General features: G+C 41.9%; 1 long non-coding RNA gene across 1 annotated transcript in view; it reads left to right on the top strand.

Annotated features, from left to right (window-relative positions):
* The window catches only part of LOC101931248 (uncharacterized), a 153,377-nt gene that overhangs the window by 117,246 nt on the left and 11,394 nt on the right, over positions 1-24,737 (top strand). The window contains exon 8 of the long non-coding RNA XR_010594563.1: positions 23,771-23,942. This is a non-coding gene — a long non-coding RNA (uncharacterized LOC101931248). The remainder of the gene's footprint in view (positions 1-23,770; positions 23,943-24,737) is intronic.

Genomic DNA, 24,737 nt, shown 5'->3' with positions numbered 1-24,737 from the left:
TTAAAGGCCACTCAGTAGTGAACATTGGAGCAGCTAGCAGCTAACAAAGTTTCTAGCTAGGATTTTGGGTATTTTTTCTTTTTCTAGGAGTAGTGACTAGGAAGAGAAGACAATGATGGTTCCTGAGGCAGCTCTAGAAGTGACCCAAGGAGGAGAGGACACAAAAGATGGTTGGATGTGGATGCTGTACCCTTGAGTGGGTATCTGCTGGAAGCTACTTATGCATGAAATGTCACCTGACGAAGCTGAAGACAGAGAAGATCCAAGGATTAGAAATGCAGCTGGAGACGATGATGGATTTGAAGGTATCATGCTGGAGAGGAGGGAGGAGATAGAGAAAACTCAAGATTTGTGGCATCTCTCAAATAAAAGGACTTGGAAGGTGGACTGCCGGAAGAGGAAGATGACCATGGAAGAAGTGACCATGAGGACAAGGCAGAGTTAGAGACCAGCTAGTGGCATGAAATCAAGTTGAGTAACAGGCTTGCTGCACTGGGGAATGAGGAGAGGAAATAAGCAGAAGATGGGGTGGTGAGGAAGAAGAGAAAGGAAGCCAGTCGCTCCATAAGAGATTATGGAGATAGCAAGGGACTGGAGCCCAAGATAAAATGAGGGACTGTGAGAGAACACATCAGAAAGATTCAGATCAACACCAGGAATAGACAGGTCTTTGTGACTGGGGACTCTATATTAAGAACAATAGGCCTGGCAGACCAGGTCCAGAGAACAGAAGAGTACGCTGTCTGCCAAGAGCCAGGATACGAGTTGTGAATGTGAGTCTGAAAAGGATCCTGATCAGAGTGGGGAAAAATCCTCTGACCATTCTGCATGTCAGAACAGATGATACTGGTAGGTTCCCACTGGACTGCATCAAGATCAACAGATGGATGGATAAAGGACTGGTGCTGTGAGGAACGTTTTTGGGATCAAAGTAGTGGGAGGCATTCACAGAAAGAAGGCTTTTCTTGATCCATTTGAGTACCTGGGGTATCAACCTTCTGGGATCCAGGCTGGCATGATTGATAAGAAGGGCTGTAAACTAAGAGATAAATGTTATAATGTATAATCTAGGTATGGTCCAAAAACTAAATGAATACTTTGCCTTGTTTTGCAATAAGGATGATAAGATGGGCATGAAGGAAGTAAGGCTAATGGAAATGTGTCTAGAAATGGAAATTACCAGATCTCAAGCGGAAGAAAAACTTGAAGAGCTTAATGCTCTGAAATTAATTTCCATCTCAGAATACTGAAGGAACTGGCATATGAAATTGCTAATCCAGTAGAAGGGCTTTAAATAGGAAACTCTAGATTGGGATACTGCACAAGGTGGGCTAGTGCTCTGAGGTGGCACAGAGCATTCTCCCTCTTATATGCTTAACTGTCTGCTTCTTGGTCATGTGCTCAGGATATGATAATAGTTATATGTGTGGTTGGGAAGGATTTTTCCCCCTGGTCAGATTGGCCATCATTTTGGGGGGGATTTTGCCTTCCTCTGCAGTTTGTGGGTGTGGGTCACTTGAAGACAGTATCTGGGTATATCTCACTTAATCATTTCCCGGGCATTGTGGGGACCTTGGGCACTGGTGCACCTGGGTCCCTCCTATTCTTTGCCTGGGGCACATAAAGTCTAGTGTCTTGTGGGCTGTAATACTTTGGTCTAATTTTGGCTATTGGGTTTAGTGCTGGGTGGTGTTGGTGGCCTGTGAAATACAGGAGGTCAGACTAGATGATCTGGTGGTTCCTTCTGGCCTTAAATTCTATGACTCCTTAGAATTTTTGAGGCTTTTCTTATGCATCAGGGTGTTCTCCATCCCTGTGCGGGGGTACATTTCATCCCAAGAGTTGTTTAAGAGGTTTAGTCAGTCCTATAGTGCTTGTGAAACTTGCTGGGTTGATAGCACTGAAGTCTTTATTTAGCCACAGAGCAGACAGCACAAAAGGTGGTGCAAATTTCTCTGCCCTTCCCACTCTCCAAATATGTGTCAGATATGTTCTGGGCTAGAAAGGTGTCAGTTGTATCCTCTCTGCTGAGACTGTGTTCCTGATAGAGGTTTTTATGGACAAGCAGCCACCTCACTAGAAATGGGCTAAAGACTGTAAATAGACCATTACATCGCTTTCTGTGATTATAAACTTTCAGGGTGAAATCCTGACCCCCATTGAAGTTAGTGACAAAACTCCACTATTTTCAGTGGAGCCAGGATTTCATCCTCAGTCATGATCAACCCATATGTACTGTAACAATAGTTGGAAGCCTGTAAACAGAGACATTTTATGGGGAGGGGAAGATAGTAACTGAAATACATTGGACCAGGAGATGCTTTTGGAGGAACAGAATAGAGGAAAACATTAATTCAGTGAAATAGGGACTTTCCCTGCTCTGCAGTCAGTATGAAACTTGACTGAACAGACTGAAAATTGTAAAATACTGGTTTTCTGAGCCCCTCTAATACCCTACATGTTCTCCAGGTTCCTTCACCACTTAGAGCCCTATTTTATATATTGGCTGAATTTTCTGTTTTGATTTGTTCATCATTTAGCCCTCTTCTGATTGGGAAGCTAAATCTGAGATACAATCAATGAATCATATTATTTCTAGTAATTTTTAAAAAACAATCCAGTCTGAGAAAGATGCTTTCCAAAACATATCTGTTTGTCTGAGAGCTGCTACTGAATTATTGCTTCCTTATCACCCCCGCCCCATCTTAAGAGTGAAATGATGAAAATTGTATCAGGTATGAATTGAGTCCTGCAATAAAATTACCTCAGCGAGTCTCTGATGTCCGCAGACAGACTGCGCAGGATGCAGCATGTGTATAGAACCTGCTGTGACGTATGGAGTTCAGATGGGAGGGGGAAGCTATAGGAGGAGTAATGATGTAATTGTGAAGGCCACTTATATGCAATATGTTGAATTTAATTTCTTTGCGGGATAATCAGAGCTGATTAGACAAGTGTTTTCCTGTCTCCTTGTTTTTGTTATTTTTTCTCAGCAATACCAAATGTTCAAAAGATGTCATTGCTCTTGAGCAATACCTGTTAAATTAACACACAAATCATTCCATTGAATCCCTTTTAGTCTTCAAATTACATAAAAGGAATAATTTATGACAGTGCTGACAAGAATCTATGTTAGATGGAGATGGAGAGGATAATAAAAGACTTTATATATGGAAAAAAAGGCCACTGTGGGCAAAATTGCCGAACTTGACTCACTCTATGTGCAAAAGGTTGGAAAAAGATATATTCAAATGTGAAAAACAAAGAGAGGAAATGACTTTGCAGGACAGTAGCCAGTGAGTTATTTAGCTGTTCTGAAATACAAAGCAGCTCTAGTTATGAGACTTGGAGAAAGCTGAGGCTTAATCTTCAGACATTACTACCTAAACCAGGGGTAGGCAACCTATGGCACACGTGCTGAAGGCGGTACGCGAGCTGATTTTCAGTGGCACTCTCACTGCCCGGGTCCTGGCCACCACTCCGGGGGGCTCTGCATTTTAATTTAATTTTAAATGAAGCTTCTTAAACATTTTGAAAACCTTATTTACTTTACATACAACAATAGTTTAGTTATATATTATAGACTTATAGAAAGAGACCTTCTAAAAACGTTAAAATGTATTACTGGCACGCGAAACCTTAAATTAGAGTGAATAAATGAAGACTTCGCACACCACTTCTGAAAGGTTGCCGACCCCTGTCCTAAACAGTGATGTATATCAGGTTTTTAGGCTTGTTGTTTTAAACAAAAGTTCTTTAGTATGTTATGACTTGTTCTCCCTAGTAAATCTGGATATTTAATTGAGATTTATGGTGGTATTATGAACAGAAATGCTTGATTAATTCTTCGTCAGTGTATACTTTCCTTTTCATGGATGTATAGGGTCATGTAGGTTAAAAGATTCCTTCGGAGATGAGGCTAAGCATACAGGTAGTTGGCAAAAGTGGGAATTCTTGTCTGCAGGTGGCAAAAAATGGATCTACCCGTGCAATAGGGGCAGTATCCGGACTCCTTATCAGCTGGAAATTGCAAGAGGAGGTTTCAAGGCACTTCAGCCTGGCAACAGAAAGGTCATCTCAGGCTGGAACTTAAAAGAAAAAACATGGTTTTGGAGATAGATCCTTGAGGGTGACAAGTGCTGAGGGAGCGTGCTTGTAGGGCTATGCTAATGTTTGACCAGTAAGTTTAGTGAAGCTACTCCATTGGGTTTGATTCTGAGATGCCTGAGATGATTTACTGAAGCCTGATATCTGGTGTCTTTGATTAAGAGGGACAGCAAGATAGCCTGAGGGTTAGGGAGTGAGTGTGAAACGGAATTCCAGTGTGGACTTGAGCTAGGAAAAGCATAAGCTAGTCAGGAGGCAAGCTTAGTTCTTGGAATGGCTCTGGGGATAGTATAGGTGGCCTGAAGGTCACTGGTTCAAATGTGGGTCCTGGGTCAATTCAAAATTGTTGGAGGTTTTTTGTTTTGTTTTGTTTTTTTTTCCATTGATAGCTGTTCTGACAGTTTGGATGCTTACCCAAACTTATCCCAACCTCTTAAATCCACAAAATTCGTCTGGAAATTTCATGAAAATATTTGCCATTTCCAGTTCCAGTCTTGGCTAGAAACCAGAAGTGAAAAGAATCATAGTCATTTCAAAACCTTAAAAATTTGCTTTGATTTTTGTTTTACACCTGGGAAAAAGGGCTTCAGGGAAGTTGGGGTGTGAGTGTGTGGCATTGTTACTTTTTCAGAACTAGATCACCCATTGTTAGTGGACTTTCCCACTCCTGAAAAATCTATGGTTCTCATTACAGAAGAGTCAAACTGACTGAGATGAAGAATTAACGGTCTTCCATTGGTTATCCCCACACCATCCCTTTCTGTCTTCCTCTTTCTCATAAACTGGTATCTGTTGATTGAACTGAATTTACTAGATTTTCAGTTGAAAAACTGACGTCTCTCCAGAAAGAAATAGCAAGGGGTAATATTTTTCTGTCACAGGATGGGAGTAACCTCTTGGAAGTCAGTGGAAATTATTCTCATGCTGTGGTGAATGAATAGTGCCTTGGGCTATTACTCTCTAGAGACATCTCTAGCCAAAGAGACCAAGTGGTGAGTACTCTCCTGGGGCCTTAATGACCATTACAGGATGGGAGTAAACTGCTGTCGAAGTCAGTGGGAGTTACTCCCATCCTGTAGCAGGAGAACAGAGCCCAGGAGAGGATCAAATATCCTTTAGAAATTTTCCATTGATTTCAATAAAGAATATTTAGCAGATATGGATTTCTTTCCACAGTAGTAAAACTGCAGTAACATACGCAATTGGCTTGGATAATCTGAGGAACAATCCAATCCCAATGTTAGAGGGGTGAAATTATGATTTTACATAATTCTTATGGGTCTCATGTAGGTAAATATGTCTCCTGCTTCGGTCTGCAGGGGAGTACCATTGCATCTGTTTGGGACCATGAAAACACTGGAGTTGTGATGCTTTACTTTGTATTTTTAAATCAGACCCTTCAGTTGTTTGGGGTTTTTGGATGTATTTTTAAAATTACGAATAAAATGACAAATAACCCATCTCTCATACACTTATGTTTTCCAAAATACAAAAATTAAGAAGAAACATACTGAGTCAGAGGATGTGACAGTCTCATTTGCACAATTCAGGTTCTTATTGACGCCATAAATAATTATTAATTAGATGTTCCCAAAGCAAAACACGGAAATACTGAACAATCATTTGATGCTGGGTTTGGCACAAACGAAGTGTGGTTGGGAACTAGGGATACTTACAAAATATGTAAAGGAAGGTCAGCAATATTCAAACCAAACAGCAGGAGGTTCCTATTATAATGTTACAATCTTTCCCTGTAGCAGCATGCTCACTACTCATGGCACAGACAAAATCATTGTGAACATACAGTGCAGTAGTTAACTGTACTGTCCACTGACCAATGGACATTATAGGAGCATTTATGTTCCCACCTTGCTGCATACCTGTCAGACGATGTGGATTGGGCTCCACAATATATGTGCAGTGTTTCATGGACTTTAACATAGTAATAAAAAATGTTAAAATGGAAAAAAATGTTTTAAACAACACATTAATAAGAACAAAGAAATATCTTTTAAGAAAAGAGGCATGGCTGTTGACAACCCTGCCGACAGACTGAATTTCTTTCAGCAAACCCATCATTATTCAATTTAAAGTTTTTTGGGAAAAATACAAAAATTATAAACATTTCTAAATGTTTGCCAGGTTACTCATGGGCAGTAGTAGCAAGTAACAGCACTCCGCAAATAGCAGCTATTTCATTAACTGTCATGTTAACTTTCCTCTTGGTTCCTGAAAAAAAACTTGCTAACAGACAGCTGACAAATATTATACCTATTTAACTATGAATGATTTATATTTGATTACTTACAATGAATACTACAACTGTTACTATTGCAGCACAATCACTGTGGATTTAGAGGCAAATACAAGCTGATGGGCTGCATTCAGTGTTCTGGGGAGGCGTGACACAAGACTGGGGTAGAGGTAGGGTAGGGATGACTTTATTCTTCCTTGTCAACTTCCTGATCCTAGGGCTGTTTGGTCACTGGACTTCTCCTAGGCATAAAATGCCAGCTTCAAAGCTGCTGTGTTTTATAGCAGCTGTCAAAAGTTTCCAATCGGGGGGAGGAATAGCTCAGTGGTTTGAGCATTGGCCTGCTAAACCTAGGGTTGTGAGTTCAATCCTTGAGGGGACCACTTGGAGATCTGGGGCAAAATCAGTACTTGGTCCTGCTAGTGAAGGAAGGGGGCTGGACTCAATGACCTTTCAAGGTCCCTTCCAGTTCTAGGAGATGGGATATCTCCATTAAATTAAAATCAGTTCAGATGACAGCTGGGGATCACTGAGGTGTAAAGATGTCCTGTCCACACTCCCTTTTCCCTGGCCCTGTGCCAGGGGCTGAGGGGAAAGGTGGTGCAGGAGCTGTCCTGGTGGCTCTACATCACTAGAGGATTCCCGTAGGCATGGGAAATCCTCCATTGGTCAGTTAATCCAGGTTAATGGCCATTTTGCATCCCTGGAGTGCACAAAGCAGCCTGGTTGTATTGGTGAACCTGGTCTTATAGCCCTGTCCAGAGACGACCATACAATCACTAGTGCCTTCTAAATCCAGAACTTTTTGTGGGCAATGGGGTGCTGCATTGCCCTTCGAAGAACTCGAGGAGGAATTCTATTCCAGTTACACTTGTTTTTGTGTTTAGATAGACCTATTGTTAGGCTAAGTACTTTTGTGGGGAGATTGTGCTCAGTCTGCAAGTAACTGCAGAACACTTTTCTTCTACAGACATAACTCATGACAGGTAGTAGATTGGTTCTCATCTTGCCTTATTATAGCTCCCACTCTACTTGGAATGTTCTGCTCGTGATATAAACTATCCCCTAAATCAACAATGGCTGCTGTTGGGCTGCAACAGCTTCTCCTGGACTGGTTTCAAGATAGAGGGCCAGATCCTTTGCTTGTGTAAATCAGCAGCGCTTGATTGACTTCAGTGGATGTTTTACCTCGGCTGAGCATCTGCAGCATCTCTTTACAATTATTTCTTGCCGTCCTCATTTTAACTTTTTCAGTTCCCTTTAATTGAGTTTTCACTGGGACTGTCAACTCTGTGTCAGCTTCCTGCTGTTTCCAGTAACATTACATTTGTCCAGTCTAGGAAATTCAGCCGTCACAAATATTCAATTGAAACCAGCATGTTTTGTTGCTTAAGTTAGAGAACCTGCTTTCAGAACTCATCACGATAGGGCTCCTCCTAATATTTTGGATTAGAATTGGTCTCTAAAAATATTGGTGTGCCACATTTATATAGCTTATGATACTAAAACTCTTGGTTGATGTAAAAGTGACTGTATGGTAATAAATTAAAGTGACAAGCACTTATTTCCAGCTGATGAACATAGAGGTCTATTATGTACTTCTTTCCTCCTCCCCCCCCCAAAGTATCTGGTAATGGTCACGCTCAGACACAGAATAATGTATCCATGGACTATTGGTATGATCCAGTATGGCCATTCTTATGCTCCTATTATATTTACAAAGTTATGTTAGTAATAGCATGTGAGGATGGCATTTAGATTTTTAAATCTTGTTTAATGATTTATTCTAATTGATCCTGAGCATTAACGTTAGCCTTCCCTAATAAGTTAATTTAGTATTGATGCTGGTAGCAAGGAATGGATATTGCATTGGTTTTGTCATTGCTGATTTGCTCCCACGCCCCTTTGGACTGCAAAGTTAAATCCTCTCTCCTCTAAATTGATGTCATAATGTCACAATTAAGAAGACAAGATAGAGTGATTATCCTGGCAACCAGTGGGCGTAGCAGAATGTCAAATGCAAAGACTGAACAATCTTAACTCTTTAGGAAACACCTGGGAGAAGTAGCACAAGATAATTCTACCCAAGCCCTCACTCTGCTCACATTACATAGCTGATGGCTTAGCAAAGGAAATTTTTAGGAAATATGATAACATATGGTGTCTACTTTTATAGCTGATTGTGATTTCTGCGGCCACATATCTTTATTGCCATCAGGCTGTGTATTCCTACAGTCATCAGTTTCATTTAAAGGTATACTTAAAAAAACACATTGGTGCAGATAGATATGTACAGTTTGAGCCAGTTTCTTGGTATAAATTGATGTCACTCTCTTCATTGTAAAGATCTGGCCTTATAGATCTGGTATCTACATGACAATTAAATTAATTCATTGTAATCACTGTAGTAGAGCATAATTTATATAAAAGTAACTTGAGTCCAAACATATGCAAATAAATCCTTTTCTAGATAACTCAGTTTCCCTTCCCGCTATTTCTTGATGTGAATAGACAAATTCAGTAAGAGAGGTCTGCAAAATGGTACAGCTGTTGAGAAAGATGCACAGTATGGCAGTGAAATCTGCCAGAACCACAACATTTTACATTGGGTAACATATCCACAATGCTGGAGTAATATAATATCCTATATGAAACGCATGAGTAATGTGGCAGCAGTTCACAGGATCACTGACAGCTGATTAACTAGTGATTCTCTGTTTGGCAAATTTTTTGTGTGTGGTATATCGGTTTTGTTCAGCAGTTTTCACCAAGAGGAACATTTACTTTACCTGTAAAATGTGATTATTTCAGATACATCTTTCTCCGGGTAATGGAAGTTTCATAAGATTTTGTTTGAATCATCTTATTGAGTCCTTTGTATCTGTACATCAATTTAAAAAAAAAATAAAGGTTTGTATTAGAGATGGATATTGTGGCCCACCCTGGAGATCCTTTCAGGGTATTCAACTATGGCAGCTGCGTCTCTTCAACATTTACAATAGATTGGCTGAGAAGGTGGAACCAAACTGCTATGTGCTGGGAATCTGTAGGTCTTTGGGCAGTGTTGTTTGCAAGAGGTTGGTTTCCTTGATCTCCATGCGAGTGGTTAGGGAGAGACAATACAGGGGGGAAAAAAAGAGAGCAAGGCATAAAGTATAGTTGAGATGTTAGTCTTTATGCTACTTGTTTTGTATGACGTAACTTTCGGTGGCCGGGGATCCTGGTCCTCAGTTCATGCTAATTAATGCAAGGCCAGTGGTTAGTAAAGTGTCAGCTATTCATAGATTTGATCAAGGAGGAGGTCCTGGACTTGGAATGTTTTACTAAAACCTTGTTGAACCTTTGTGCAGGCATCCACCCAGTGTTTGCTGCAACCTAATGGGCTAAGAAGCTAGTAAGACTGCAGCCTCAGCCCAGGCACCACCCATGGGAACCCTGATTGGAGGAGCACCCAGGCTCCACCGATTGGTCCAACCATGCTATTTAAGCCAAAAGGAGGCACAGGAAGTCTCTTTAAGTAACAGGTGTGTTGTGGCTGCCTTGGATCCTGCATGTGCCTGCCTCCTGCACCCAACCCTGTTCCTGCTCTGCTCCTGGTACCTGCCCCTACTGTGTTCCTGTTCTGTGCTTGGTCCTTGCCTCTCTTCCAGTTCCTGCCCTTATCTTGCTTCCACTATCAGTTACCAGTCCTGTCTCTGAGCCAGGGCCTCTAACTTCTGATGCCGGCTTGACCCTTGACTCTGGCATTTGGTATCTGACCTTGGCAGTGACCCTTCAGCTTCAATTTGTGGCTCTGACTCTGGCTTGACCCCTGGCTGTGGTAACTGGCAGTTGACTCTGGTGCTGACCCTTGGCTTAGTTCCCTAACTGGATACCAAACTGGATACCTGCTCTGCCCACTAGACATCACTCCTGCTCTGATTACTAGGCCAGGCCACCTACATCCCAGCCCACAATAATCTCTGATTTCAATGAGTGTGGGATGAGTCCTTTAAAATGTAAGCCAAACACTACTACTTCCCCTCCCACTTTTCTCATCAGTCTTCAAATGCTCATAGCTCTAATACTAACCTTGAGATTGACAGTTTTATGATGGGGAAAAAGAGTAAGTGAGTGCCTGTGGGACACTGTTGGATCAGGCCTTCATTGACAAAAAACTTGAAGCTTGCTGAAGTTACACTTCGGTTGACTTCAATGTTGTTTTGGCTCAGGTCCTGAGATTGCCAGGACGATATCTACGTTGTTAGGCCCTGATCTTGCAATGAGCTCCATATGAGTGGACCCCTGTTCACTTGCAAAGCCCCAGTGAAGTCAATGGGGTGTCTGCACTTCGCTCATTACAGGAGTGAAGCCTGAGAGAGAGATGCATTGGATGTAAAACATTCAAAGAAAATGCAACCAGAAGCTAGCGAATTAGGAAACAAAAGCAGCAAGAGAAGGCACGATAACTGATTTGGAGTCTTTCTTATCTTCTGATTTGTTTCTCCTTATAGAAAATGATTTTATTACACACAAATTTTTTGGAAATCTGACTTTTTCAGGCATGAAAACCACTGTGTGAGAGCCACTATACACTTTCTGAACCCAAAATAAATATGATGCTGCTTGAAATTTTTGTTCAACAAATTGTCCAAGAGTGAAAGGCATTTATTTTCCACTTGGAATGTCAAAATCAGTTGAGATAGCAATTTTCATTGCCCACAGTTTGGTAAATATTTGTAATAGGATATAATAGCTGCAATTATCTTGCTGCTGTATTATACTATTGTGGAAGCTGCACTATAGTTACTGTACAAACAGTTCAGGAGGCACTTTCATTTTCAGGTGCTTATAATTTACCCCAAAAAGTGGGATATTACTCTTTTGTCTAAAATTTCACATGCTTGTTCTCAAGCCAGAAATGATGTTTGCTGAAATTCTGTTTGGCTAGTTTTAAATTAACAGAGCATGGAAAATATGTAATATCCTGCTGTGCAAGCATTTTTGGACTCATTCATTTTCAATTAGAGAATCCCAAGCTAGGTTATTTTTTAAAAGTCACACGTGTCACGGTTTTAAGTCTCCAAAGAGGTCAAGTTTCTTTGACATGTCTGAAGGATGGTGGCTTAGAAACAGAAAGCAGGATTGATGCACCTCAGAGAGGGTCATGTTCTGCAGTCCTCAGGGCTGCCAAGGTTTGGTTCAGCATTGTGTAACTTATTGCAATGTCTGGACTAGGACTAGTGTAAGCTGTTAGGGACTGTAACTGCCCTGCAGGAGCTATTATATGTCAGGGATCACTGCAGCCCAGTGCTATCTGGCCAGACCTGGTCCCCCAGCATGTTCCCAACATCTAATACTCCCCTGGCACTATTAGAGGATGAGGTAAAGGGAAAAGGGCTGGGGGTTGTTTTATGCTACTCTTGGATGCACCAAGGGAATTCCCAGCTGGCCCCTTAGGGCCCTGTAAAGTCCTCTTTGTATCACTTTACATACAGAGTTAGAAGTTTTATTGAAGTTTGCTCGAGCTGGGGGAACTATTGGCAACATCATACAATTTATTAAACACCCCTTTTATCTGGGTGAATGGCAACCCTGTGCAAAAGGCCAGTGGGACTTAGATTGCTACACAGACCTTGTGCTGGCCCTCTGCAGCGGGGTGAATTTCATCCTCTCTGCAGATATTGTCCCTGAGTGAGCAGTCTTAAACTTTTATGAATTTGTTCATTATTCAATATTTGAACAGCGTATTGCAAAAATATTTCAGCCTACACATTCCTCATGAAGTATTTGCAACAACCATTGCGTTGAGTGTTTATTATTCTCAATTAGCTGTTTGTTCTATGCAATTGGTCATCTAAGTCACATGGCATAGAGTCTGATTCCTGATTGGATGTCTCCCAAACCCACAAAGTTTTCAAGATGGTCACAGGAACAATTCTGGCATGAATACTTGTGCAAATACATATTCTTATGAGTACGGTAATCATAATTGTTTTCTTTGAATGCTCTTAAGAAAAAATATACTTGCCTCATGTGAATGTGCACAGGAAGCAAATGAGTTGTGCATACTACCAAAACAAGTTCATGGTTTGTATTTGAACGAATGCTCACAAATAGCTTCTTGCAGTAGTCATCAGCTCTGCTACCTTTCTACTATCTGTCTGGTAGGTGCATCATGAGCTAGAATACCCCCCTTAGGCCTACTCTGAAGGAAGCACTGAAATCTGAGTGTCCTAACCACCAGGAAAAATTAATTTTGAAATAAAACAGCACATGCAAGGTTGCTGCAGTATGATCTCATTTTACATGTTGCCATTTTGAAGAGGTTGGTTGGAAGCATATCAGGGTTGCCCTTAAAAGTCACTGTAGTTTTGTCTTAGCGCATTACCTCACTTTCTGCAGTATTTCCTAGACTTACTATGGGAGGATACCTAGAACACTGCAAATACTGGAGTAACCATATTTCTTTTTCTAATGTAAATGACAAGTTTTTGAGGGTAAGCATTGTAAGCAAGCAAGATAAATTGGGAAACTAGACTAGTGAGTTACATAGAGTTACTTAGGGCTTGTCTACATGACACAGTTTTTTCGACACAAGTTATGCCGACAATCAAAAACTGGTATAATTACATTGTTTGTGCATGTTCACACAACGCTCCTTCTGTTGGCAGAGCGCATCCACAGTTGGTGCTCTAGCATCGACAGTGAGAGCAGTGCACTCTGGGTAGTTATCCCACTGTGCTACTTGCCACCTTCTGTAGCTAGGCGTTGTGGGAAGGTGGAGTGGATTGCAGTGCATCATGGGTGCAGGCTCAATGTCTCAGGATGCGTTTTTTCCATCCTATCATTCCATGGGCTTCTGACTGCATTTCATGGCATTTTTCAAAGGCTCCTGTTTATTGTGCACCCACCAGCTCTGTCTGAAAGGATGGATCCCACACTGCTCTCTACAGTTTTGGTCACTGTTATGAACACATCACAGATGGTCATGCAGTATATGATGAACTCCCAATCTGAACAGGAACCAGAGTTGCCTGACCTGCTGTCTGCCACAGAAAGAAACAACATCAGATTACTTTTGGCATTCACAGAGCATCTGAACTCAGTAGACCATCGCTTTTGGGCTCGGAAACAAGCACTGAGTGGTGGGATTGCATCATTATGCAGGTCTCGGATGATGAGAAGTGGCTGCAGAACTTTCAGATAAGGAAAGCCACCTTCATGGAACTCCCAGCACTGTGGCTCAAGAACACCTAAATGAGAGCTGCACTCTCAGTGAGAAGTGCATGGTGATCACTGTGTGGAAGCTTGCAACTCCAGACTGCACCAGTCGGTCGTAAATCAGTTTGGAGTCGGGAAGTCCACTGTTGAGGCTGCATTAACACAAGTGTTCAGGGCCATTAATCACATCCTGCTAGGAAGGACTGTGACTCTTGGATATGTGCATGAAATAGTGGATGGCTTTGTGGCAATGGGATTCCTTAGCTGTGGCAGGGCAATAGATAATATGCATATCCCAATTTTGGCTCTTGCGATGGAGTACATCAGTAGAAAAGGGTACTTCTCTATGGTATTGCAGGTGCTTGTGGATCACTGTGGGCATTCCCTGACATCAGTGCAGTGTGGTCTGGGAAGGTGCATCTTCAGGAACACCGGCCTGTACAGAAAGCTCCAAGCAGGGACTTTCTTTCCAGCCCAGAAGATTCCAATGGGGGATGTTGAAATGCCCATAGTGATCCTGGGAGATCCAGCATGCCACTTACTCCCATGGCTCATGAAGCCTCACATGGAAAACCTGGACAGCAGCAAGGAGCACTTCAACAATAGGCTGTGCAAGTGTAGAATGACCGTAGAATGTGCCTTTGGCAGATTAAAAGCACGCTGGCACTGCCTTTATGGCAGGTTAGACCTAATTGAGGAAAATATTCCCATGATCATAGCAGCCTGCTGCACACTGCATATTTGTGAGGCTCAGGGTGAAAAGTTACCCTGGAGTGGAGCATGGTGGCAGAATGCCTGGCGGCTGTTTTTGAGCAGTCAGATAGCAGGGCTATTAGAGGGGCACAAAGGGCGGGCTATTCGAATGAGGGAGACTTTGAGGCAGCAATTTGACAAAGAGTACCAGTAATGTGTCTTTCTATACAGCACTCTGCCATGCTTTGTTAACTTGCCATCTTGCATGAAAATTGTGATGATTCCTGACAGGGATTTGTAATCAGAAAATGATCAAATTGCCATTATGTATTACTATGAGCAGCAACCACCATGTGTAGGAGACAAATAAAGATTGGCTATCTTTCAGAGAGTTTGTTTTTGTTAAATAGCAATTAACAACACACACAAAAAGCTTGGTGGGAAGGGAGATAAGAATGCAGGGCAGTGTATGCTCTCATTCCTGTGTATAAGTCCAGCTACCATTTTGGAAGCTGTCGGAAGAGGTGAAGTGAATGGGGTACTGAGACATTCCGGGAAGTTTCAAGGAATGCATGGGAGGAGTTTGGATAGGACATGGAAAGCATTTCTGTATCGATTGTGGGGGGAGGGGGAGGGGAAGAGCATGCATGTGTTCTGATTAGGGACTTCAAAATCTCTGTTTGCTCCTCCATCACTTCTATCATCCGGTCCTGGCCCTTTACAATGTGCCCCTCTCTCTCTCCTTTTTGTCCTGCCTGTCTATTTTAAATTTTTCCTTCAGGGTCTCTTTCCACTCCCTGCATTCTCTTTTTTTTGGCCTCTGAGGATTGGAGCACCTCTCAGAACATGTCCTCCTTGCTCCGCCTTGGTCACTTCCTTATCTGGTGGAGGTGCTTTGCTGGTGTTTAGGGGGTTCTCCTGAAGCCACAATTGCAGAAGCACAAGAAACAATAAAGAGAAGCATGATTGTTAGTTCATGCACAGCATTGAATCATTTATAGTAAAATACACCTCTTTTTCTATACCAATCACTTTCTCATTATCCCTTGGCAAGCACACCTCTTGGTGAACACCCTAAACATGGTGAGTTTGGCCTGGGGGGTGGGAGGGGTTGGGCACTCAAGACAGGGCAGAGGGTCTAGGTGGTTTTCTAAGGGGATCACTGCAGACGACTAGGGGACAATATTGTAAATTCTGCCACCATTGTTTACAGGCTGGGGTCATTGAAACCGATATCTCACTCCTGAGGGTAAGCAAGGATGCAAGACACATCTCCTGCATGCATACGGCTTCAGACCCAGTCCCTATGCTTCTTGCCTGTGTGCTGCTTTGGTCCCTGCACAGGTGATTGCTGATTGGCACAGGAAGGTTTCCTTCTAATGAAGGAAGGAACAAAGTAGCTCTGCCAAGAACCTTCAGCAGAGGATTGGTGAGTACCTCCAGAAAAGTTTCCTAGAGATTTCTCTGGAGGATTCCCATGAGATATCAGTGTGCAGTAACACACTGTTCCAGCCCACTGCTTAGCTGCACAGGGGGAATGTGGAATACATACAAACACAATTTGTCTTGTATCTTTCTATCCCTTCACCCACTTCTAGAGTATACAGAGCAAAGGACAGTGCTACCTCATATAACCAAGCAGGGTCAACTCAAAATGAACACTTACTAAAGCTTTCCTCTCCTGCATCATGTGTGCCAAAGATGGAGGACTGGGACTGGTTAGACCCCTCCAGAGTGGAAAAGAGGTCTTGACTTGCCATGTCACCAGACGAGCCTGCCACGTGCTCCACATCCTCCTCCAACTCACCTCCTCGTTCATGACTTCATCCTCGGGGTTGAGTCCACTGTCTGCTGTCTCCAGCCCCGCTGAAGTATCCACGGGGCTCTTGGCAGTGGAGGTGGGGTTGCCGCTGAGGATAGCATCCAGCTTCTTATAGAAGCGACAGGCCTTCAGCGCAGCACCAGAGCAATGGTTTGCCACCCTTGCCTTCTGGCATGCCTGCCTCCTCTCCTTTATCTTCACACAGCACTGATGCGTGTCCCATTAATAGCCCTTATCCAACATGTCGTGAGAAATCTGACTGTAGGTATTGAAGTTCCTACAACTGGAGTGAAGCTGGGACTGCACAGCCTCCTCTCCCCACAGCGCCAGCAGATCCAACAACTCAGGTGTGCTCTAAGCAGGAGAGCGTTTGTTGCATGGAGTCGCCATGGTCAGCTGGGAAGATGCGATGTGAGCTCTCCATGCCGAGCAAACAGGAAGTGGAATTTCAAAAATTTCCAGGCAGAGATGGATGCCTGTGTACCTGGGGGCAGGGCAGCGACCAGAGTGGTCAGGATGGATGATATGGGACACCACCTGGAAGCCATTTACAGCGACATAACCAAGTGCGGTGCCTACACTAACAATTTGTTGATATAACTTTGCCGCAAAAAGCTTTATGCCTCTCATCAAGGTGGTTTTATTTTGTTGGCAAAGCAGGAGAGATTTGTCGGCAGAAGGAGCATTGCAGTGTGTACACCTCCACTGTTTTGTTGACGAAACCTGACTTTTGTTGACAAAACTGTGTAGTGTAGACAAGGCCTTAGTTGAAAATTATTACTTCAGAGATAATGAATAGCTTGTTTACACAGGACCAGATTGTGTCTGATTACTTCCTTGGTGCAAGGAGCTTCTACTACTTGCATCCTTGTTCAGCACCTAGCAACAACCAAGGATCTTTGTGTACCTCCTGTGGTGCAAGATAACTCAAAAGAAGTCAAGGGGTAGAAAGGAAGCAAGGCAAATTCTTCTCCCTTTAAACATGTACCAGGTTTCCTAACCAGATGTCTGTGTGGTGGGAATGCTACACCTTTAGGAGGGGTGTAATAGTGGGCACGATCCCCTGCACCTAATATTGGAGAAGTAGCATGTGATCATGTAATTTTAGACAATAGAATACTGCACATGCACAAGGACACAGAGTGAAGGTTGCAAGTGTGAATTTAACATCAGCCTGTTCCAATATGTGAGTTCTCAACACCAATCTTAACTTTCACTTATTGTAATATTTCAGATGGAATAATCGTGAGTTTACTAGCAATACACCTGCACAATTTGACAACTGCAATATGTTGAAATCCTACAGTGAACTTCTGATTTTTCTGACCACACTCTTCAAAACCAGTGAAAAATGAAATGAACAATAAATTAATAAAAAATGTTACTTTCCAACTGCTCTTATTAAGCTAATAAATTACTCAACTTAACAATCACCAGTTTAGGCAAAAGGGACTCTTTTGTAGGGACTCTTTTGTGACTCTTCTTTTTTTAAAACTTCCAATAAAATATCTTTAATCCCATTTTGGTTTTCACAGAATATTTGGCATCAGTGTTTCTTGCAGTTCATAAATACTAGTGGGTTCTGTGTTTATTATTGCAGTGAGAGATATTTATTGCCTCCAAATACTGGAAACTGCAATGAGGTCAACACTTAGATATATTCATAGTATCTCAAGTCTCTGATGTAATGAAGTTGCAGCATATGAAAAGCCAAAGTCAACAGCCTGATCTTTTCCTATTTTTTCTGTAAAATTCTTTTAAACTTGAATCCTTTGATACTATATTTTCCAACATTTTATAAGAAGAATAATTAAGGTGTATCCTCCAAATAGTAGAATTTACAGTGATGATTAGAGATTGGATTGGTGGGTGTTAACACACTGGACTTTTTTGAATATGCATATGTACTGGTGGAATAAATGTAGGTGATCTGACAACAATCTTTTTCCCCAAAACAAAAAAATCATTCTCTTGAAGAACAGATTTTCAAAGGCACAAATAGCATTTAGTTGCCTAACTCTTGGTGATTTTTCTATGGGAATTAGGCATCCAACTTCCATTTATGGCTTTGAAAACCTGCTCCCTGTTGCCCAAAGAAATGTCCTGAAAAATGACTGCTTTATCATTGTACTGCCATGTGTTGAACCAAGTTTTGTCACCTTGGAATTCAATATTATGCCCAATGAACAATTCATTCTTGTTTATCACTACTATTATGGTATAAAGAATAGAAAAATATATTTGAGCAGGAAAGTCTTCTGAGCTACGATAGAGATTCTTTATGGCACATATTTGGGTATAGCAATATGGGATACTCCATATGGGATCCATCTAGTTGCTTTTTTCATGATCTTCTTCTATGGCTCTGACACACAGGCCCATTTGTGGTTCACACTGTCAGCAGCTCTTGTCAGGCCTGACATACTTGCTACACCTAACACACTGTCATAATTTGTATCTAAAAGGTGGCATGTAAAACTATATCATTGGGAAACTAATAACTCACTGATCATTAATATTCTTGTACAGGGAGTGTACAAAGATATGAATATGGGCTAGAAGTGTATTCTGAAAATGTGTTTGGCAAGCAGTGCATACGCACAGTCTGCCTTAGACAAAGGAATGTGGGTTTACTTCAATTTACATATAAGCAGTAAACAGGACCATCAAATTAACAAGTGGGGAAGGAGATTGTTCTGTTTCCTGCAATCTGTATTTAGCAAACACCAGCGGGGGAAGAAAGAACATGTAGCTTTCTTCACCACCAGACTCCATGTTGCCTTTCTTGCAGCTTGAATAAATGTTACTTTGAGGGGTAACCTTCAGAAGAATCCATTTCAAAGCTTACTGGTCTATAAAGACAGGGGGCTGAACCTCAAGGGATAACCAACTGAATCAACTAATATATACAATATTACTGTTTTATAAAAATTAGGTCTTTTCTGAAAGATAATGACACACTGATGATTAATGTCATTGTGAAATGTATGTATTAGTATTACATATGGAAATATGGCTTCTTAATAATGATTAAGCATTAAAGCCTGTGACCAAACTGGGAGAAACAAGTTTCCTTCAAGACAGGAGAGAATGCAGCTATGTTTCTGTCTCCTGTGTAAATTAAGTATGGTATAATCAAAACAATAGAAGCCCCAGGAAGCCCACAAGAAAGGGGAAAAACAGCAGGAGGTCATCCTGCCTCTTGAAACAAGGTAATTGAAATTTGGAAGATATAAGCAAGGACAGAACCAATCTTTGGCATCCATCACTAGACAGACACAAGGAAACAGAGCTGTTGCATGCCAAGAAAGAGGGGTCCTTCAACCAAGGGGGTGGGTGGGCTGAAATATCTGGAAACTGAACATAGGTGCAAAGATCTTTCACCTAAGGAGACAAGGGAAGCCAGCATCTTGCACTTCTGGGGAAAGTTCTGACCAAGGGAAAATTAGCCTTGGCTGGGAAGAAGGAAGGTTGGTGAGAGAAACCATCTTGAACAGAGCCTCTACCTTGCTAGTTTAAGTTATAGACTTTTAGATGCGTGTTTTCACTTTTATTTGCTTGTAACCATTTCTAATTTTATTCCTTTTACTTGGCATCACCTAATCTATTATTATGTCCTGTTGTTAATGCATTTGTTTTATTTATAAACCAACTCAGTGCTGTGTTTGTAAGGAAGGGTGTATTTGCCCCAGTAAAGTTAAGAAGCTATGATGTCCTTTTGTCTCTTTAAAGGAATACAGGAACCTTATTATGTCTCTGAGTTGTCTAGGAGAGGGCTGGACGCTGCAGAGCACATGGTCTGGGAAAATTCAGGACTGGAAGTGTGTTGGGGTCCCCTTGCTGATTGTAACCAAGGTGGAAACCAGAGTGGGGCTGTAGACAGGCTGCTGGGTCAGAGCTGCTGAACCAGAGTTGTCGAGCACACACACACTCAGGGTGAGTCTTGCAGGCTGGCTGTAAGCATCCCAGGCTGGGAGCTAAAGCTGCAAAGCATTGTAATGCACCCAGGGTTGCAGGGCAAGTGGTGACACAACCTCTTACTAGTCTGGATTGCACCCCAAGTGCCATGACAGGCTTCCATTGCCATACTGTGAGATATTACAAACATTAATGAATTTATCCTTACACCATGCCTCTGAGGTGTGTATGGGGGTATTGTCCCCATTTTATAGATGGGGAAATGAGGCACTGAAAGATTGTTGATTTATCCAAAGTCACAAGAAATCTGTTGTAGAGACAGGGGTTCCTAGTCCAGTGCCTTTAATGGAGACAATCTTTTCTCCAAGGTATGTTTGTCTGCTTAGTTTCACAAAGCTAGCTTTTGTATTTGTGATAACATTCTTGGACCATGATAGCTTTATTATAATCATTATTCTGAAAGGTAACATACTTGTGTTGTGTTATATATTTATTATGGGTAATGTAACAGATATACGGAGGAAAAAATTTGTCAAGCCTTTCTGCCAGAGTACCCACCCGATCCTGAGTGCAGCATGGCTATATTACAGGTTCACACACCTGTCGTGCTCTTACTCCCAAGTCCTGTCTTCATGTCTTTAGGGGGATTATTTTTTTTTCAAGTGGGAAGACTTGTTAATAGTGGGTTAATACCTTTATCCCTCAAAAATCTACCTGGGTAACTGACTCAGACAGTCATAATTAAAAACCTTTAGTATTATCAAGCTAGCAACCTTAACTGATGGCAAGCATTCTCTAGATCTGAATCTATAGTAAGTATCTGGGAATAATTTAAAAAAAATTCCTGGGAAGCTCTAGAGAGTAGGCAAGGGCATCTCCCATGCAGAATGGGAAGGGGAGACTGTACCTCTGTCAGGTTTGGTTTTAAGAGAACAGGATTCTTTTATTTTCAGTATTTAAAAAGAAGTGGTGGTCAGTGAGAAAACCATACTAACTCTGATTTGTTCTTTGAAATACCTTTTAGAATCATGTGCAATGGTCTATGAACTTCTTTGGCATGCACGATCATCATGTGATTTGATCAAATTACATAATGGTATGTGAGCTGGCCATATTTTGCTATTGAACATTTTTCAAGTATGTACATATTGACTGACTGTGCCAAGCTCCATAAAGCAGTGTATCATTTTAGATTTCTTTAAAGTGCTCTCAGATTAGTGAAAAGGAAACATAAATAGCACAATATGTGTTTCTAATAAACACCAGGTCAGAAGAGCTGTATTTTCTAAACCCACACAAGACTGTATGCAGAAATCACAAAGGGTGACATTCATGCCTGTAAGAGTACTGGCACAAGGCCTCTGTACCACTTAAATCCCACTTACACCCCGTATGCATGGGTGAGTTTCACTCACAGAGTATTAAAAAAGGACAAAAACATGGTTCAACCAAACAGCTGGGTGGAATTCCAGGGCATACTGAAAACAATGATTGTGGAGCATTTGACCAGCTCTAACTAGAACTATGGTCTCCTGATTCCCAGTCCTGTGGCTGAACTACAAGATTTTTCTCCTTTCCACTGGTACAAACTCAGCAACTGCTTAAACTGTGTTTAGCGGGTTTGGTATTGCCTAAGATTGGGTTTTTACCTTAAACATTTACTTTAAGATTTGTGTAAAACCTGGATTTCATGGTTTAAAATGAAATAATAATAATAAAAAAGCCTGCCAGGGAACTTGAGAAGAGTTGGCCTCAATACAAAGGGATGAGGGGCCTCGTTAAGTGTCTGCTGAGTTAGTAAATATTGCCTTACCTGCGTCAGAGGCAGCGGGTCTATTTCACTAAATGAAAAGCATATGATGGTGCCTGGAATAAATCTTGGAGACTAAAGAGGGTTAAAAATTAGTTGCTCCATTTTCTGGGCGAGATTGTGGCTGTGCCTGGATAGTAGCACAAAGGGCTAGTGAGGGCATAGGGAGATCTTTGGGCCCCTGCTCAGAAGGCAGCCAGAAGGTTTGGCACCTAAACTTGCTGGGTAAAATGCACCCCTGCACAGAAGGCCAGCACAGGCCAATGCACCTCCTGAGTCCCACTCAGAGTAGGGCTCGTGTGGGACTGAAGTGCTGAACCTCTGAACAAGAGAGTGGAAATGGGCTAACCCAGCCTGAGGTACTGCACATTTTCAAGGGGGAATGGCTGGACCTTTTTCTACCCACTGGTGCTTGGATACTGGTTGGAGTAGGCAGAGTACATACCACTCAGGTGCATATTCTTCTAGCACAGTGCATGCTAGTTTGTCTGACTTGGTGCACCACAGTAGAATAGAGTTTGGTACAGAACCTATTGCGACAGAATCACAATCTACTCCTCTTGTATTTCAGTTGGCCATGCTAATCTTCTGTAAATACTAGCTCAAGCAGTTGGGCTTAGCAGCATTTCCTGGCTCTGCTGCTGAAGGGGTGAGGTGGTTTGGTTGACTGCTTACTCCCAGAAATGTGTCCTCATAGTGGTGGGAAGACAGTGGCCATCTCTCCTGAACACCCCCCTTAAAGATACCACATATGCAGGCTCATGGATTCTACTGCATTATTGTTTTTCAATCATCCTGATAAATGATGATAAAAGTGCATTTAAAATTATTTTGCAATTATATTTGTTTCATGCTGGACCCAGATATAAAGAGTTGCCGATGCCTCATGGAAATATCAAATCATTTTATTGAGAACCTATTCAGCTTACAGTGTGTATGTCACTTAGTTTTAATATTACTCTCCCCCTTGTTCCTTATGACTTGAGAACATTTGTCCATGAATGTATTTTGTTTCTTAAGGTTTCATTGGCCCCTGCTGGTTACTCCCCATCACAGTCTGTGGCTATGTGGAAAAGATTTTGATTCCACAGGAGAAAGGAGTCCAAATTCATCCTTGGTGTAACTCCACAGCACTCAGTCAACCTACATGAGGAATGAGCTGGGACATAATTTGTGTCTCTGGGACACAAAGCAAGCAGCAGGAGTGAATTATCCCTTCAGAAACACAAATCATATCTTTATTACATGGGTTAAGCCCTATGGCCAGAAGCTCCAGAGGGAAAAGAACTCTCTACTCACTCTGTTGGTGAAAAGGAAAAAGTGCTGCCATATTTGCATAGGTTACTTACCCACAGTTCCTCTGGTGACACTTGAGGGGTCACTATGACTATATATGAACTTGGATTTTTATGGGTGGTGGGCTCTCAGTGAGGTTGAAAGACCGCAAACAGCTCTTATCTTCAAGCATCCAGGACTTTGCTCAAGGTTCCTGGCTGTTCTTGGTTCCCCTCCTGTGGGGACTTTGTAGGGAGAGACAACACAGAGGACAGCATCAAAGCTAACTGGATTTTGGTGAGGCCTCACTGGTGGGTGGGAAGGGAGTTAGATGGACTGCCAAAGTTACCGAAAGGGGAGAGTGATATTGAATCTGTCTTCACATATATATGCTGTTGCTACGTTTTCCCAAGTTTAGACTATATTCCCTTTCCCTGAATAAAGCTTCTCTTGTTTGTACAGTCTTGGAGTGCTTGTGAGTGGAGAAGTTCTGCCTGTAAAAGGTGCCCAGGGAGGGAGTATTCGGTTTTTCCCTTTTTGCTGCCACTAAGCTCCTGGCAGAAGTGTTCCATAGGCTGTAGCCTCTTTAATACTGTTTCTTGAAGGATGCATTATGGTTCCTTTCCTGGTGTTAATGCCTCAAAAGCCCTTCATTACCCATTATTTATCTCCCCTTGTCTGATTCCAGGTCTTTCCCTGTCCTCTCCACTTCTCCAGTGCTGCCTGGCTTCACAAACCAACATTTCTGTGCCTTCTTCTATGTTGTCCTTTACACATGCAAGGAACCATAACGAGGAAGGGATCATACCTTCTTTTCTATCTGGGAAATGCTAAATCACTGTGGATGCTGCTAGAAATAAGTAAGTGTGACAATCATCTATCAAGGTTGTATTACAGTTGTTTGCATGAGGTCTGTGTGATGACAGTTAAGCATTTTAATACTATGTTTTGCAGTTGATTGGAGATGTTTTTCTTTCATCTGCTCTGGCTCATCGTAGTCTTATATAGCAAAGAAAAAGTATCACACCATAGAACAGAATAGTGTTGAAAGAGTTCTATAAGTGTGCAAAAATCCCTTTTGGTTTACACACTGCAAGAAATGTATAGCCAAATATTGTTCCCCTGCTTTGTTCATGTTTGAAGGCCTCATACAGGCACTGTTCACATTTGACAGAACTCTGCACCGTATTGGTTTGCCCAGAATATGTCTATTGTTCAGTGTAATGGCTGCCAGAAATCCGATGCCACATGCAGGGCACACAGAGAAGTTGTGGGGAGAAAATAAAACAAAAATGTTGGCATACATGCAACTTTGCCAGCTTGGCCCTGGCTCTTTGTACTGGAACAGCAGAATCTCAAATACTAGGGATACAAGAAGACAACTCGTACCTTACAGTTACTATCCAGCTACAATCCATAGCTGTCCAATTAAAAAATGAATGTAAGTCCCTTTCAAAATGGCATATAAACCTGTGAGATATTCATGAAAAAATAAATTCCTGCTGAGGCCACATTGGTCACATGTTCCAAAAACAGATTCTGGGATTATATTGTGCTCTGTAGTTATTCATCTCTTCTATCAGCATTATTTCAACATGTGCAATTATTGTCATCTGGTGCCATGCTAAGCTGATAACCTCTCTTCTTCATCTCTA

The sequence above is a fragment of the Chrysemys picta genome, chromosome 1 (assembly GCF_011386835.1).
Source record: "Chrysemys picta bellii isolate R12L10 chromosome 1, ASM1138683v2, whole genome shotgun sequence".
Lineage (NCBI taxonomy): Eukaryota > Metazoa > Chordata > Testudines > Emydidae > Chrysemys > Chrysemys picta.
Note: the sequence above shows the minus strand (reverse complement) of the source record. Positions and strands in the feature narration are given on the sequence as shown.